This window comes from Pteronotus mesoamericanus, unplaced genomic scaffold (assembly GCF_021234165.1).
Source record: "Pteronotus mesoamericanus isolate MK-2021 breed Mesoamerican mustached bat unplaced genomic scaffold, CSHL_Meso_final contig_58, whole genome shotgun sequence".
In the NCBI taxonomy this organism is placed as follows: Eukaryota; Metazoa; Chordata; class Mammalia; order Chiroptera; family Mormoopidae; genus Pteronotus; species Pteronotus mesoamericanus.
In genome coordinates this window covers 4,822,735-4,839,595 of record NW_026555205.1, presented here as the reverse complement: position 1 = coordinate 4,839,595, position 16,861 = coordinate 4,822,735, and the positions used below count along the sequence as shown (strand labels likewise).

Genomic DNA, 16,861 nt, shown 5'->3' with positions numbered 1-16,861 from the left:
ACACTCTTATACAAATTCTCTATAGATTTGGGCATTTCTTACATTGACAAAGATCATTTTTACAAATAAGAATGTATACATCTTGAGTATTCTCCTAAGGAAAAAGAAAAAGAACATTTATTCCATGGACACCACTCTCACTGCAAATCTTTTACTCCTTTTCGAAATTGCTTCTAAGCCAGTTTTATGAGTCATAGAAGGAAAACTATAAAGAAAATTTGTAGTCATGTTACTGGAAGCTCAGTTCTTCTCACAAACTCAGTAAAGAATTAAAGATCAGGAAGACAAAAGTGGATGAGTAAGAATTGTATTAGGTACATTCTCTAGGGAGAGAATGGGCCTGCTGATGGTGGTGAGAAGGGTTTAACATAGAAGAAGCAACAGGAGAGCCCGGGTTGGGCTGCTTTAGCTCACTGGGAAGTCAGAGAAAAGGGGCCTTAGGGAAGGGTTCAGGAGATTAGCCTAGGACAAGCTGCCAGCTGCACATTGCCTTAGGCAGTGGAGTCCAACATGCAGCCCACAAGTTGCATGCAGCCCAAGATGACTATGAATGCAGTGCAACACAAAATCATAAATTTACTTAAAACTTTTCTTTGCTCATTAGTTTTCATTAGTGTTTATGTATTTAATGTGTAGCCCAAGACAACTCTTCTTCCAGTGTGGCCCTGAGACACTAAAAGTTTAAACACTCTTAGGTGTTAGCCTGTGAAGAAAGGGGTGGTGGGAGGGAAAAGAAAGAATGGCACTGGCTGCTCCCCAGAGGAAGAACACACATGTGCTAGGTCCTCTGTCTTGAGGCTTTTATCTCTGTCTTGCAGGTGGGAATCTTAGGGGAGATCTCATGGGAGAGTTTCGGTAGAATATTCATCACTTGTCCAGGTGTGCCCTTCCAGGGTCATGGTCTCCACTGATTGGTCAGTGACAGGCCAGGGGGTCTTTAGTCATTGCAATTGGTTCTGGCAAAAAAAAAATCATCCACCTGCTTTTGCTGTTCTTCTGGGCATGGAGGTGAATTACAACTGAGGCCTACATAGTACATCCAGGGAGGTAACCTTATGCATCTAGCTGTAAATTGCTCAGCCATTTTGTGCAGCTGTCTTAGTTTCCCTATTCCACTTGCCAAAGAATTTTTCTAGCTTTTTACTATCCTGTCTCAGTCAGACCTCATATACAACTGACGGGAAATTTTAATCATTATGCAGCTACTACTTATGATTATAAAAGCTACAGACATGGGAGCTGACTCAATGAAAATTATTAAAGTGCGCAATTAATCCTGAGTGAATTAGCAAACACCTAGTCTGGATCAATGATAAATTGTGTTAAAAAAAAAAGTTGGCATAGAACCTAGCTGAGTAACATCCTTAAGTGAAACTTCACGGTATAATTGTAGATGGAAAGGGCAACTGAACTATAAAAGCCCTACAATCAAACCTTATGTAAGATGGAAAAAACTCTAAAAGTGAACTTTTAAGCAAGTAGGCTAGGTATTATACCTGTATTTTGCTGAAGTTTCACAGAGAGCATCACATCAGAGATTAGAAGACAATGAATGGAGTTTATACTTAAGGGATCTTAGATAGTGATCTTAAGTTTCTCATTGTGATGTCATTTGCATTACCACCCACAGGGTTCAAAGAAAGCATTTTTGATACTGGAAAGGCCAGGAACAGGTGTGCCTCAGGCCAGCCTGTAGTGTGTGGGTTCTTCACTTCATGTAGAAAATATTTCACAACACAAGTCCAGGCAATTTTGAGAATATGTTTATTGAGCCTGGGGACAGTGAAACAAAGGAAGGACTTAGAGTAGAAGAAGTAACAAAAGAGAGCCTAGGTGAGGCTGCTTTGGCTCCCTAGAAAAGCTATGGGAAATTAGTGAGCCAAGTTGGGGCTGCTGTTAGCTCACCTGGAGACAGGATGGGGGGTAAGCCCAGGTCAAGCTGTCACTGTCCACTACCCCCTCACTCTGCCCCCCCACTGCAAGTCTCCTTGGAAAACTTAGAATTTAGGAAATTAAAAGTTCATATGTGGGAAGGGTCATGAACATGCTCTAGGGTGAGCCTTCACTGTGTCTTTATTCTGAGGATTCTTTATCTTTCTGTGGGTGAGAATATTAGGGGAAGGTTTCAGCAGAATATTCATTAGTTTTCTAGTTGCAGTTCTAATATGCTGATGTATCAAAATGGGTGCGTGGGAGTTTGGGGATATTCTTTGGTCTGCTTTTTTAAATTTGTTACCCTGACTTCATTTGCACTTGGCACAGATGACATTATTTGGATCCTTGTTCTTTATTTTCCAGGCCAAGAAGATTTAAGCTATGTACTCTTTGCCTACGGAGGAGAGCTACAAGCCATTCACTTTCAAGTGTCCTTGGTTAGCTGAGATAAGTTCTTACAATTCACTAGCTGGCTGCAAATTGCTCAAACTGTTTGGCCTTATTCGATTTTCATGACTCTGTTTCCCCATCCACTTGCCCAGGAATTTTCCTAGATTCTTACTATCCTACCTCACCTTCAAGTAATTATACTGAGTCTCCTTTGCCCATAATAAAGTTATTTTGGAACTAGATAGAAGTGGCAGTTGTGCAACACAGTAAATATACTAAATGTGACTGATTGTATACTTTAAAATGGTTAATTTATGTTGTGTTAATTGTATGACCTTTATCTGAATTTTTTAAGAGCTACCACTTCCTGAACACTTATGTTTCAGGCACTTTGCTCGGCCTCATCGTACAGCATCTCACCCTCCTAACAACTCTTTGAGATAGACAGTATTATTTCCATGCTCAGAGAGGTGAATCTGAGGCTCAGTGAGGTTAAGATAGTTTAGTAGAAGAGTTGGGGTTTCAGATTAAGTCTGTCAGATTTCAACTGCCAGGTTTGAACATTAATGGAAGCCTAAAGAGGGAAGTGGTTAATCACTTAGATGAAAACCCTTAACGCAATTTAACTGAATATGGAAAGAGGTATGTACCTGTTGAAAGTTTTCTTCTTCACCTAATGTCATGGAAAAGAAAACTAATGTGAAGGCTCCTCATAAGGATAATTTACTTATTATAACTGTATTATAAAGTAAAAATGTACTCATAAGAAACAAGGTAAGAGCACATTTGTTAGCCTAGATGATTAGGTCAGAAAGGGTTAGGAAGGCTAACTTTATGCTGAGTAACTGAGTTTTTAGTCCAGGGTTCTTTACATTTTCCCTTGCCTGACAGCCAGATGGCTCCTATAGACTGGGGCAAGGCTGCGCCTGCATGTCTGGTCTAAGTGACAGAAGCTATTAAAACTAAAATGGAGTTGATCTTTACACCCAGAAGCTACTTCTAGGAACCTCTTATCTCTAAGTGGCTAGTTTCTAAATTTCTCCTAGGACAAAGAATTCATACATGCGGTTTCCAACACTTTAGTTCTTTCCTGCTTTGTTACCCCCTCCCTTGGGTATTCATAATATCTGGTGTAAAAGGACTATATCATGTGCTTCCTATAGGTTATGCCATCTGACATATATGCTTTAATCTAAAAATATTTGATAAAGCTATGAATTCAAGGATTTATTACTTCTTCATGTTTCAATTATGAATATAATGTTTTCTTAAATAAATAGTACAGACATAAAGAATAGGTTGTATTCCTAAATCTCCAGCAAGACAACACAGTACATTAGGCTTAAGAAACAGATCTGGATTCAAAATCAGCCTTTAACTGCTGTGTGACTTTAAACAATTTGCCTGTCCTCTTTAAGACCCTATTTCTTCCTCTGTAAAATGAAGATGCTATCTGCCAGAGGGTTATCATTATTTTTAAATAATATTATGCATCATTATATATACAACAGTGTCTAATATATGAACTAAATAAATGTTAGTTTCTCTTTCCTTCCCTCTTATAACAATATTAGGAAATGTCTGATTTTTACAGCAAGAACTCAATAAGAACATATAGAGAAAATGCAGTAGGGGCAGATAATGAAATGCTTCTAACTGAAAAAGGAAAAAGCAGGCCCTGACATTCTGGAGCTAGCCCAGCATTCACAACTAGATCTTGGTGTTCTCCTATTGAACATAAACAATATTACAGATGACAAACATCAAACAAGGCCACTCTGCGACTATAATGTATTAAGTCAAAAAGACTTATATAGTCATATTTGAACATAAACAAAATATGCACATTGTCCAAGTCACAAAAATGACTAAACATCCCCCTATCTTATTCATGGCTGCTGCTTTTGTATCAATTAGAACTTTACCTTCAGGCCACTCTCCCTTTTTAGGTAAGATTTATTAAGATACCCAATCATGAAATTAACCCACATCCTGATAGCATTCATATTCAGAGAAAAGACTACTTCCTTAAACCCTTCCCCAAATTACCTAATATGAACCCAAATTCTGTATACGAGAGGGGACCCAAATAAAACTGGAATTTATTTATGAAAATTGTGTATTTATTCTTACATATTTAAACTTCAGTCACCTCCAAAGTACTTTCCATTTGATACAATAGTCCTATCAATACTTATTTTCCACTGCTCAAAACAGTTTTTGAACTCATCGATTTTGATGACTTTTAGTGCTTCCGCCATGTTTTGTTTCGCCTCTTCTACATCAGCAAAATATTTCCCTTTGAGGACTTTTTTTCATCCAGGGAAACAAACAAAAAAAAAGTTGCTTGGGTGAGATGGGGTAAATAGGGAGGGTAGAGCATAGAGGTCATGCCGTTTTGGGTCAAAAACTGCTGAACACTCAGCGTGGTGTGGGCTGGTGCATTTGTCCATCACCCATCATAAAATGGGCAAATGCATTGAAAGAGTCTTCAAAAAAAATTCACTGGATTCGAACACAGTCTCTCACAATGCCAGCTGGTACACTGATACAGATGGGTTCCTAGAACACTCACCTAGCTGGGGAAGCCTGTACTACAAGGGGCTTGCCCTCCAGAAGATAATTTGTTTTTTGGGTGATCCTCCTTTACCCAGTTTTGCTTTCCACTGTTTCAGTGACCTATGGTCAATTACAGTCAAAAACTATTAAATTTTCCTAACCATCAGTATCATCTGCTCATACTACCCAACCATCAACATCATCATGACTCCATGATCTAGGATCACCGGAAGCAGATGACACTCCTTCAGAAGGTCAACAGTAGCCTAAGACTAAGTCACAATGCCTAGATCATTAACCTCACCTTATCTCATCACATAGGTATTTTATCATTTCACATCATCACAAAAAGAAGGGTGAATAGAGTACAATAAGATGTTCTGAGAAAGAAAAAGACCACAGTCATATAACTTTTATTACAGTGTCATTATAATAGTTCTATTTTATTATTAGTTATTATTCTTAATCTCTTAGTGTGCCAACTTTATAAATTAAACTTCATATGGATACATATATATAGGGGAAAACAGTATATGTAAGGTTTGGTACTATCTATGGTTTCAGGCATCCACTCCAGGTCTTGGAACATATCCCCAGAGGATAATGGGAGAATACTGTATTCTGCAACAAGCAATAAACCCTCTTGTTCAATTATAGGTATGTTTCCCATGACCTTTGGATGGAGGTCATTGACATAACTCATTATACAGTATCAATACCAAAGTCTGTAAAAAACAAAAACACCTCCCTTTTGGACTTTCAACATAAGTTCCTTTCCCTTTTTTCTCCTCACACTTTCAAAAATTACTTATTGCATTTAATCTGAATATTATTCAGAAGTATCAGGTGATTTAATCTGTACAGTAGATACTAAACACTTCCATGAGTTCTGCTGTAGCTTTCCAATTCTCTCTTACATAACAGATTGATATCTGGATTAACTATTATGACGAACAACACATTTTGGGTAACTCAGTATCTTAACAATTAAGTTTAATGCCACAACCAGAGTCTTTTCCGTTTCAGCAGTAGCTTCTGATTAATAGCTCTGTTCTACTATGTATATAATACACAAAACCCCCTTCTGAGAGTAGTCTAAAAATATTTGGTGAATGCTTTATATAAAAGCCACCGTTTGTTAGTGTAAAACTGTTATGATATTCACTGCTTACTAAGACTTGGAGAAACTTACACAATCAATATTTATCTTCCCATACATGGGGAAGGGATAAAAGTAAGTAAAATGAAAGATATAGATAGGACCACAAAGGAAGTAAAAACTAGAAGCATATTAAGATCCCTATAAGTTTTAGAGTTAGTAGCGCCTTTACATTCACAGAATGAGGAGAATTATGGCAAATACATCATTTCACCTGAACAGGGTCAAAGAAACAGAGGGCCAGTGAGAGACAGGTCAATGAAACTAATGCTTATTGAGCATATGCCATGTACCTGGATCCATACTAGATACTTCATACAACTTCATCCCATTTAGTTCTTACAACAACACCTTGACATATATTGATTCTCATTTTACAGATATAACCTGAGCTTCAGAGAAGTTAAGGTCACAGTAGTCAAAACTTAATGATGCTTCTAATTCTCCAGGTTAATTTCCTAATATAATGTCACTCCTGGCAATTACAGTCCTTATACTTAAAAAAACTCATAACTCATACATAAAAGACAAATACATATGATAAAATTAGCAAAGGGAGAACTAAAAAGACTGAGTCCAAATATGACTTAGTAGTAGAACCATAGTATTTGTAGGAAGAGAATCCAGACTTCCCTGAATCAGGTAGAAAAATACTTGGGCTAGGAAGGGTTACATTCTGAGACTAAACTGAGAATATAGAACTAAAGAAATTTCCAAATAAAGTATTTCATGTGCAGATGCTGTTGTTTGCTAACTCGATCAGTTTTTCTTCCTGTCTTTTCTTTTTACTAGTTCAAAACTAAGTATAATGCCTCTTGTTACATATTGCCATTGTAAAATAATTCTGTCATGTTACCAGGACATAGTTCTCCCTATTTCCCTATGGTTCTGACACCAGTTTCCTTATTTCAAAAATTGTTTACGTAGAGAAATATAGAGTATTTTAACATTATATGACTTTATATTTCTAAATTTTCCATAGGCTTATTTTCTTTATTTCATTAGATATAAACTTTGTTTGCCACTTTCTTCCATTTTTAGCAGCTTAATTGGAATATAATTCACATACCATGCATTTTAGCAATTTAAAGTATACGACTCAATATATTTTGGTTTATTTAGAGGACTGTGCAACCATCACCACCATATAATTTCAGAACATGAATTTCCTCTCAATAAGAAAGCCTGGATTCATTAGCAGTCACTCCTCATTTATCCTGACCCCTCAACTCAGCCTTAGGCAAACAATAAGCTACTTTCTGTCCCTTTGGATTTGCATATTCTAGACATGTCATATGAAACAATAGAAGATGTGGCCCTTTGGACTGGCTTCTTACACTTAGCATAATGTTTTAAAAGTCTATCCATGTTATTATAGTATGTATCAGTGCTTCATTCTTTTTTATTCCAAAATAATATTTCATCTTCCCTCTACTTTTTGATTCCTAACAGAGCCCTGATTTTGATCAAATATAAGACAGTCTCAAAAGAATATACATCTTCCAATAAAGTTGACAGTGTAGGCAGACATGGCTCACCTCTTCTCACAAACAGATCAAAATTACAATTAAAATATAGGACAACAGTCACTCAGGAATGGCAGAAATTGGGCTTAATGAATGTCTGACAGCTACAAAATCAAGTGGAATGGAAGTCTCACAGCTATGTAATTAAAGAAACCACATTCATCTAGACTGGTAGGAGAGATGCAGACGTGGAACAGGCTGGTCCAACACCTATGAGGATAAAAATTTGGGAGGGATAGCTCAGGAGCAAGGAGTCCCAGACCCACACCAGGACCCCAGCTCAGGGTTCCAGTGCCAGGAAGATAAGCCCCCACAACCTCTGGTGGCAAAAACCAGCGATGATTGAGTAGGCAGAAGAAAATTCTAGAGCCTCAAGCAGTTTCTCTTAAAGAACCCAAACATGGACTCACCTATTGAGACTCACTCCCTCTGAACTTCCGCACTGGGGTAGCAGCTTGAAGGGAACCAGTGGTACACAGGGAGAACTGAAATGTCTGACATCAAGGCCAGCAGAGGCCATTGCCCTTTGCTAAGTCCTCCCAGAGCTGGCAAGCTGATGCCATATCTGAGACTCCATCAACCTGGCTAACACTGTGTGGCCCATCTTGACGATACACAGAGGCTCTTCCCCACCCAACTAATGGGCCCACCCAAGCTACTTTTCCATAAGAATGGCTGGTCTTAGCTCCTAAATCCTATCAAACAAGCAACAGCTGGCTTCTGTGAGCCCTAGTGGCAGACAGATTAGATTCACAGCTTGGCTTTACCTGTTAATCTCCAAGCCCAGCACAAGTAGCAGCCATCTCAGGTTGCTTTATAGTTCAGGAAGGGTGCCCTGGGCAAAACACAAGTGGGGGCTGAACTTGGCCTATAACACCCAGGAAACCCCAGGGCCAGCACACCCAGTGAACAGCTACAGACCACACTGGAGCACCCTACCACACTACCCCTGCACAGCTGATCCTCCACGGAGGGTGGTGGTTGGTGGTCAGTGGTCACAGCCAATCTTTGCAGCTTACTGCCCAGGGTGGACCTCTCCCATTGATCTGCCAACAGCAACCAAGGCTCAACTACAAGAGGAGGGTACACTCAGCCCATAAGAAGAGTGAACCTTGAGTACCCAGCTTGGGTGATAGGGGAGGCTGTGCCATTGGACCCTACAGGACACCTACTACATTAGGCCATAATACCAAGACACAGAGTCAAAGGAGTTCTACATAATACATAGAAACAAACACAGGGAGGCTGCCAAAATGGAGGGACAAAGAAAAATGGCCCAAATGAAAGAATAGATCAAAACTCCAGAAAAAGAGCTAAATGAAATGGAGATAAGCAATCTATCAGATGGAGAGTTCAAAGCACTGTTTATAAGGCTGCTCAAGGAACTGAGTGAGGACCTCAGCAGCATAAAAAAGATCCAGTCAGAAATGAAGGATATGCTAATTGAAAGAAAGAACAATTTACAGTAGGGTTGTCCAAACTTTTGGTGTCTCTGCACAACACTAGAAGAAGAGTTGTCTGGGCCACAAAATAAATATATTGTGATGCGTAATCACAAAAAAATTCATAATTATTTATGTAAATTTATGATTTTGGATTGGGCCACATTCCCAGCCATCCTGGGCTGCATGTGGCCCATGGGCTACAGGTGGAACACCTCTGATTTAAAGGGAAACAACAGTAGAGTGGATGAAGCGGTGATTCAAATCAAAGATTTGGAACATAAGGAAGTAAAAAATAACCATGCAGAACAAAAAGAAGAAAAAAGAATTTTAAAAAATGAGGATAGTATAATCAACCTCTGGGGCAACTTCAAGAAGTCCAATGTTTCTAAGAGGGGTACCAGAAGGAGAAGAGGCAGAGCAAGAAATTGGAAATCTATCTGAAAAAATAGTGAAAGAAAACTTTCCTAATGTGGTGAAGGAAATAGATATGCAAGTCCAGAAAGCACAGAGAGTCCCAATTATGATGGATGTTAAAAGGCCCATTCCAAGACACATTATAATGAAAAGGCCAGAGGTTAAAGTAAAGAGATATTCTTAAAATCAGCAAGAGAAAAGAAGTTAGTTATTGGATGGATGACAGATGGCAAGGGGAAGGGGGGGAGAGTTACTGAAGAGGTGAGGGGATTAAGAAGTACGAATAGGGGGGAATCAAGATGGCAGAGGAGTGAATGGAAGTCACACTGACCTCCTCCCAGGACTACTGTGGAATTACAACTAAATTGTGGAGAAATCACCTAGGACAAACAATGGAACAATAATGAGAGAAGAGCCTTATAAATTCAGACAGACAGAAGAATCAGCTTTAGCACAACCTACCTGGTAAGGAGTGCAGTAGATACTCAAGAAGGTGGGAGGGTCACCCACAGGTGGCAGCACCAGAAGGATATTGAAACGGACAGTTTGAACCCCCTGAGAAGAGCGCGGGTTAAAACTATAGTGGGGATCTCCAGCTTGCAGCACCAGATCCCAAAAAGTACACAGATAATAACCAGCTGTGAAAAACGGCAGGGTTGCTCTCTGACAGAGACAGGCAGCTAGAGACACAAAGAGCCTTTTAAAGTTCCAACACATAATTTTTTTATTTGCAGCCACTTACCCTGGGCTCTGGAAAAAGCAAAGGCAGAGTGGGCTAAAGACACTGGAGGAGAGACTGGAGAAGGCTTTAAGGGAGAGAACTGAGGGAATAGCTGGCAAGACTCCAGTGCTCACTCATTCCTCATACGGAAGCAGCCATCTTGCTCAGGCAGACCGCTCCCCTGAGCACAGCAGTGTGAGAGGACACAATAGCCCCGCCCACAGGTGGGACTCAGCCCTGGCCTTGTAGTGCTAAAGCCTGACTGCTGGGTATAGAGTGGCACCCACACATTGTAGATCGCTGGCTAAATAAGGTGCAGAGTGGTCTAGAGGCACTTGAGGAGAAACAGGAGATGGAGGCTTTGGGGAGAGAACAGAGAGAGTAGCCAAGGGGATCCCAGTGCTGACTCCTCCCCAGTAAGGCAGCAGCCATCTGGCTCAGGCAGACCACTCCCCTCAGTGGTAGCAGCAATGAGAGGACCCAATAACCTTGCCCCCAGGAGGGACTCTGCCCTGCCCTGTGGTGTCTAAGCCTGGCAGCTGAGTGCAGAGTGGTTAGATTAACAACAGAAGAAGACAGCCAAAGAGAGTATATTCCTGGAAGTCTCAAACAGACTGCCTAAGTTGAGACAGGATCAACATCTGACATCATCAGAGGCCGATCCAGAAAGAAAAGCAGTGATCTCCTGCCATGGAAGTTCAAACCACACAGTCAGGAGATCAAAACAGATCAATTTAAGAAGCAGAAACAATAAAGAAGAGTCTCACAAATAATGGGAAGACAAAAAAAGAACCCCCAGTTGAAGGGAAAGGAGGAATCCCCACAAAGAGAATTAAATGAAATAGAGACAAGTAAACTATCAGATATTGAGTTCAAAACAACGGTCCTAAGGAAGCTCAATGAGCTCAATGAGCTCAAAGTGAATTACCAAAGACTACAGGGAAACTATGAGGAACTTATTGTAAACTATATCAGAATGAAGAAAAGATATAGAAACTACCAATAAGAGGCAAGAGGCAATAAAGAAGACAATTTCTGAATTGAAGAACACAGTAGAAGGAATCAAAAGTAGGCTCAATGAACCAGAGGATCGAATCAGTGAGTTAGAGGACAAGGTATAAAAATCTCCCAGAAAGAGCAAGAAAATGAACAAAGACAAAAAAAAATGAAGAGTCATTGAGGGAAATTCAGGACAACCTGAAACGTAATAATATCTGTATAATAGGGATAACCAGAAGGAGAAGAGGATGAGGAAGGGATAGGGAACATGTTTGAAAAAGTCATGATGGAAAACTTCCCTAATTGGAGGAGAGAAAATGTCCCACAAGTCCAGGAAGCACAGAAGGTCCCATTCCAGAGGAACCCAATGAGGCCCACTCCAAGACACATCATCATTAAAATGGCAAATATCAAAGACAAACAGAGAATCCTAAAGCAAGCAAGGGAGAAAAAGGTAGTAACATATACAGAAGCTCCAATATGGCTAGCAGCTGACTTCTCAACAGAAACACTACAAGCCAGAAAGGAATGGCAAGAAACATTCCAAGTCATGAAAAGCAAAGGTCTGCAACCAAGACTTCTCTACCCAGCAAGGCTCTCAATTAAAATGGAAGGTGAAATAAGGAGTTTCCCAGAGAAAAGAAGATTTAAAAAATACATCTCCACCACAACAGCACTACAAGATATGCTAAAGGGACTGGTTTCAGAAGATGAAGAAAAAGAGTGACAAAGAGAAGAACACAGGTACAAAGTGAAAAATGAATAAGTACCTATCAATCATAACTCTAAATGTGAATGGACTAAATGCACCCCAATATATAAAGAAAATCTTGGAGAACTTCAATAAAGATGTAGACAGTAACACACTGATAGTAGGGGATTTTAACACCCACTATCAAACATGGGTAGATCTTCCAAACAAAACATAAACAAAGATATTGTTGGGGGAAGGCGGGAACAAATGTATTTTTTAATAAATAAATATAAATAAATAAATAGTACTAATTATGAGCTTTATATTAAGTCAAGGAATTTGTATTCAAGTTCCTGGCAGTACAACAGATAAAGAAAAATACATTAAAATCACAAAGACTGGAAATGATGAAATTAAACTGTATTATTTGCAGATGATATGATCATCTACATTGACAATTCAAAAGCATTTACAGAGAAAATATTGAAAAAGTAAAAAGTAAATCAGTATAAAAAACTGTATTGTATTTGTAAATACCAAATAAATGTTGGCCCCAAAGTGTTATTAAATAAAAAAATAATAATGAAAGAAAACTTCCCCAATCTAGTGAAGGAAATAGACATACATGTCCAGGAAGCATGGAGAGTTCCAAACAAGATGGATACAAAGAAGATCACACCAAGACACTTCATAAATAAAATGCCAAAGGTTAAAGATATAGAGAGAACCTTAAAAGTAGCAAGAGAAAAGCAGATAGTTGCCTACAGGGGAGTTCCCATTAGACCATCAGCTGATTTCTCAAAAGAAACTTTGCGGGCTAGAAGGGACTGGCAAGAAGTATTCAAAGTGATGAAAGGCAAGAGCCTACAATCTAGATCACTCTATACAGCAAAGGTCTCATTTAGAATTTAAGGGCAGATAAAGTGCTTCCTAGACAGGGCAAAACTGAAGGTTTCATCATCACCAAGCCATTATTACATGAAACGTTAATGGGACTTATTTAAGAAAAAGAAGAAGATCCAAACTATGAACATTAAAATGGCAATAAATTCACAACTATCAACAACTGAATCTAAAAAACAAAAACAAGCAGAGCAGAAACAGAATCATAGATATGGAAATCATTTGAAGGGAAATCAGTTGGGAGGGGGATAGGAGATAAAAGGGGATAAGGTGCAGGGATGAAGAAGTACAAATTGGTAGGTACAGAATAAGCAGGGGGATGTAAAGTACAGTACAGGAAATGGAGTAGCCAAATAACTTACATGCATATGCCATGGGCATGAACTAAGTGAGGGGATTGCTAGAGGGAATGGGGATACTGTGTGGAAGGGGACAAAGGGGGAAATTGGGACAACTGTAATAGCATTATCAATAAAATATATTTTAAAAAATGATTTGTTCTTAGAAGCCGATAAAGCTTGCCTAAAACTGGAAAAAAAAAAAAAAAGATCTCTCTACGTTCCTTGAGCATCCTTATAACAAATGTTTTGAACTCTGCATCTAGTACATTGCTTATCTCCATTTTCTTTAGTTCTTTTTCTTGAGTTTTGTTCTGTTCTTTCACTTGGGCCATGTTTCTTTGTCTCCTCATTTTGACATCCCCCCGCCCCCGTGTTTGTTTCTATGTGTTAGGTAAAGCCGCAATGACTCTCTGGCTTGGTAGTGTGGCCTAATGTAGTAGGTGTCCTATAGGGCCCAGTGTCACAACCTCCCCTATTACCCAAGCTGAGTACTCAAAGTACACCCAGTGTATGAGCTGTGCACACCCTCCTGTTGTAATTGAGGTATGATTGCTATTGGCAGGTCAATGGCAGGGATTTGCCCAGGCTGTTGAGCTTCAAGGACGGGCTGTGACCACTGACGACCGACCTCCGACCACCAAGGAGGGTCAGCTGTTCTGAGGCCCACCTCACATAGCAGGACTTACTTCAGCAGGGCTCTCTGAGTGCTGAGTCCGCCCCTTGAGTGTGTTGCCTGTAGGGGTGGTTGGGTGGTGATGCTCCAATGTGGTCTGTAGCTGTCCACTGTTTGTACAGACTGTAATTTAATAATTATTAAAATTCCCTAGTGGCTACATTAAAATGTAAAAAAAAATAGGTAAAATTAAATTTAATCACTTATTTAACCCAGAATATCAAAAATATCATTATAAAATGGAATTAATATAAAAATGGTTAATAATATATTTTACATTTCTTTTTTTTACCAAGTCTTTAAAACCAGTGTGTGTTTTACACTTACAGTACATCTCAATTTGCACTAGCCATATTTCAGGTATTCAACAGTCACATTTAGCTATCATAGGGAACAGTGCAGAACTAAGACTTCCATGCAGGAGCCATAAAGGAGCATCTGGATGAACACTTGAGATACTTCTTTTCCTCACAATCTCATTTCTTCTTTTTTCTATTCAGGAAGCATTTTATTGTTGCTCCAAGTTTAAGGATTTTCACCAACAGAAATATCCACACTTTCAGAAAACCTCCTGCATAGCCTTGTTCAGTTTCTAAATCTTCGTTTTCGCAAACATATCGATGTACTTCTCTCCAATGCGGACAACCATCCTGCCCATGATGGATGGATCAATCTTAACTTTCAATTTCAGTATTTGGTTTTTTACTTAGGAAGCTGTTCAGGACCATTTTCAACTCAGAAAGAGTAGCTTCATCTAAAGGAGACTCAGTGGTCACTGTGCACGGCACCTCTCCACAGTGAACACTCATCATAGTAGAAAAGGCAGAAACGATTTCAGTTGTGCTGGTTAAATGACTGTTTTCAGCAATCAAGTTGTTCAGGTTGGAGAGGGAGGAAGAAAACTTCTCTTTTGTGGTCATGTCATTCAGGCTTTTCACTTCAATGGAATGCTTTATCTAGGGATTCATAATCGAAGCAGCTATATTGGGATCCTTCAAGATTTGTGGACATACACAACTCTCAACAATTCCTTTTCTACTTGTTCCAGTTTATTCTGTTTAGATGCTGCAGAAAACAGAGCAGTGGCATAGCAACTTTTGATGCCATGCACCTGAACAGGCTACCACACAAGCTTGGCAAACAGCCTGGCAACAGATGTGCAGAAGCATTGCACCTGCAGGGAGAGCCCGGGCACTGCTGGGTAGGCCATCTTCTCCCGGGCAGCTGTAGGTCATATTTCCTCTTTCACTTAAGCCTTTATTAAGTGAGATATATATTCAAGAATTCAAGTTTATTTTAGCACAGACATTAACAACATCCAAGCATGAGGGTGAACTATGCAGATTAACATCAACCTTGATTCTTTTTATATCTCTAAGAAGTAGAGAAATATTTGCATTCAGACATAGTAAGAGATGTAGTACCATTGCATCAGCCCCTGATGTTTGACTACATAGTTGACATTTTCCCCACCTTCTCTTGGTTCTGCCAGCTGAGACTAGGATTAATGCAGGGATTCTGGACCATGATGCTGGCACCTCAGAAAATTTGATCAAACTTGGCCAAAGAAGATGTCCAAAGGCAAACTCAATCCCATTCCAGTGTCCCAACACTCCCCTGTCCCCCTGTGCTGATGCCATTCAATACTATATCCCATAGCTGAAAGAAAGATTTCATCAGCTAGGAAGAGGAAATGGATCACGAAATCCTTCAGTTACAGTAGAGCCAGCATTTCAAAGATTGTCAAAAATTTGCAGGAGGGGTTCAACGGGGCATAATATTACAGATTTTTAAGAATATATGAACAAAAGTATGTATAAGCCTGGAGAAAAATAGAATGGTCTTGAATTTGAACTTCAGCTCTAACACTTCCAAACTGCTGCGTCTTCCATTCTATTTACCTATCAATGTGAAATCTCTGCTTTATTTCTTCTATTGCAATAGTATCTTGCTCCCCTGTTAGATAACCCTATCTCCATAACACATGCTCAATTAGTTAAATTGTTTACTTCTTATCTGCGGGTAGGAAAATCCCCTTATGATATTTCATTCTCCCCAATACTCTTTATTGCACAGATGAAGTTATCTATTGGCAGCCACTTCATCTCACTCTTTGGCATACCAGAAAAAGGATAACTAGATTTAAATGAAGAATAATTACACTTACTCCTTTTTTTCTGTTAACTTAGTTAATTTAATATCTTTGAATAATTTTTTCATTTATATAATAAAGTCAACCTCATAATTTTGTTATCATTAAAGAGACAATTAAAAAGAATGACTAGAAATTAGTAGATCCTCATTAAATTGTTTTGTCACCCTTTCAAAACTGTGTGAGCAAGAGGAATTAGCAACTTTTGGAAGGCAGGTTGCCTTCCAAAGCACGGATCTTTGACCTTTCTGAGGTTGAGGACATCTAAGGATTAAAGATATATTTTAGTTAACTTTTCCTTACCTTGTTATGATCTGTAAAGGTTACTTATATGTATTTCCAGTTAGAACTTCAGTGCATAATTATAAATAATAAAAATTAAAATATATTACATACATCTAAAACTAGTCATGAGAGTAAATTAAATTGTGAGGCGAACATGATAGCCACTACACTATGGAAACTCCTTGGAGTAAATTAAATTGTATGTTCTTGAATTTAAGCCTTGTAATAAGGTGGGATTAGTATGAGACAGAATTGTGAAATCAACTCCAAGGAACTTGTCTAGGGCCCAAATGCCAGTAGTTTACATATATATAACAGTACTTCAATTTATGTACCCAAACTAAATGGGTTGAGGAGATAAGGATGGGTCTCCTGGAAGTCTCATAAACTAAAAGGAAAGAAGCTAATAGAGGGCCAGGCACCTAAACACCAGTCATGTTATAGGTGATTGAGTGTAATTCTTCTAGATAGCAGTTCCTTTCCTTACAGGTAAAAATTCGATGCCTGACATGGATACACTTACAATGATTACTTCTCTGCAAAGTGAAATTGACACAGTTCCCTGTTCAAAGCATTAATTTCACAATATTTCCTTCATGTGAAATTCTTTTTAATAAAACATTGCATCATTAGTGTATAGAATTTAGATATAGTTATTCTCTTTT

The 16,861-nt window shown here is 38.9% G+C and overlaps 1 pseudogene; it reads right to left on the bottom strand.

Moving 5' to 3' along the window:
• Positions 1 to 14,318: 14,318 nt before the first annotated feature.
• LOC129076245 (ATP synthase subunit O, mitochondrial-like) lies at positions 14,319 to 14,969 on the bottom strand (annotated as a pseudogene).
• Positions 14,970 to 16,861: the final 1,892 nt, after the last annotated feature.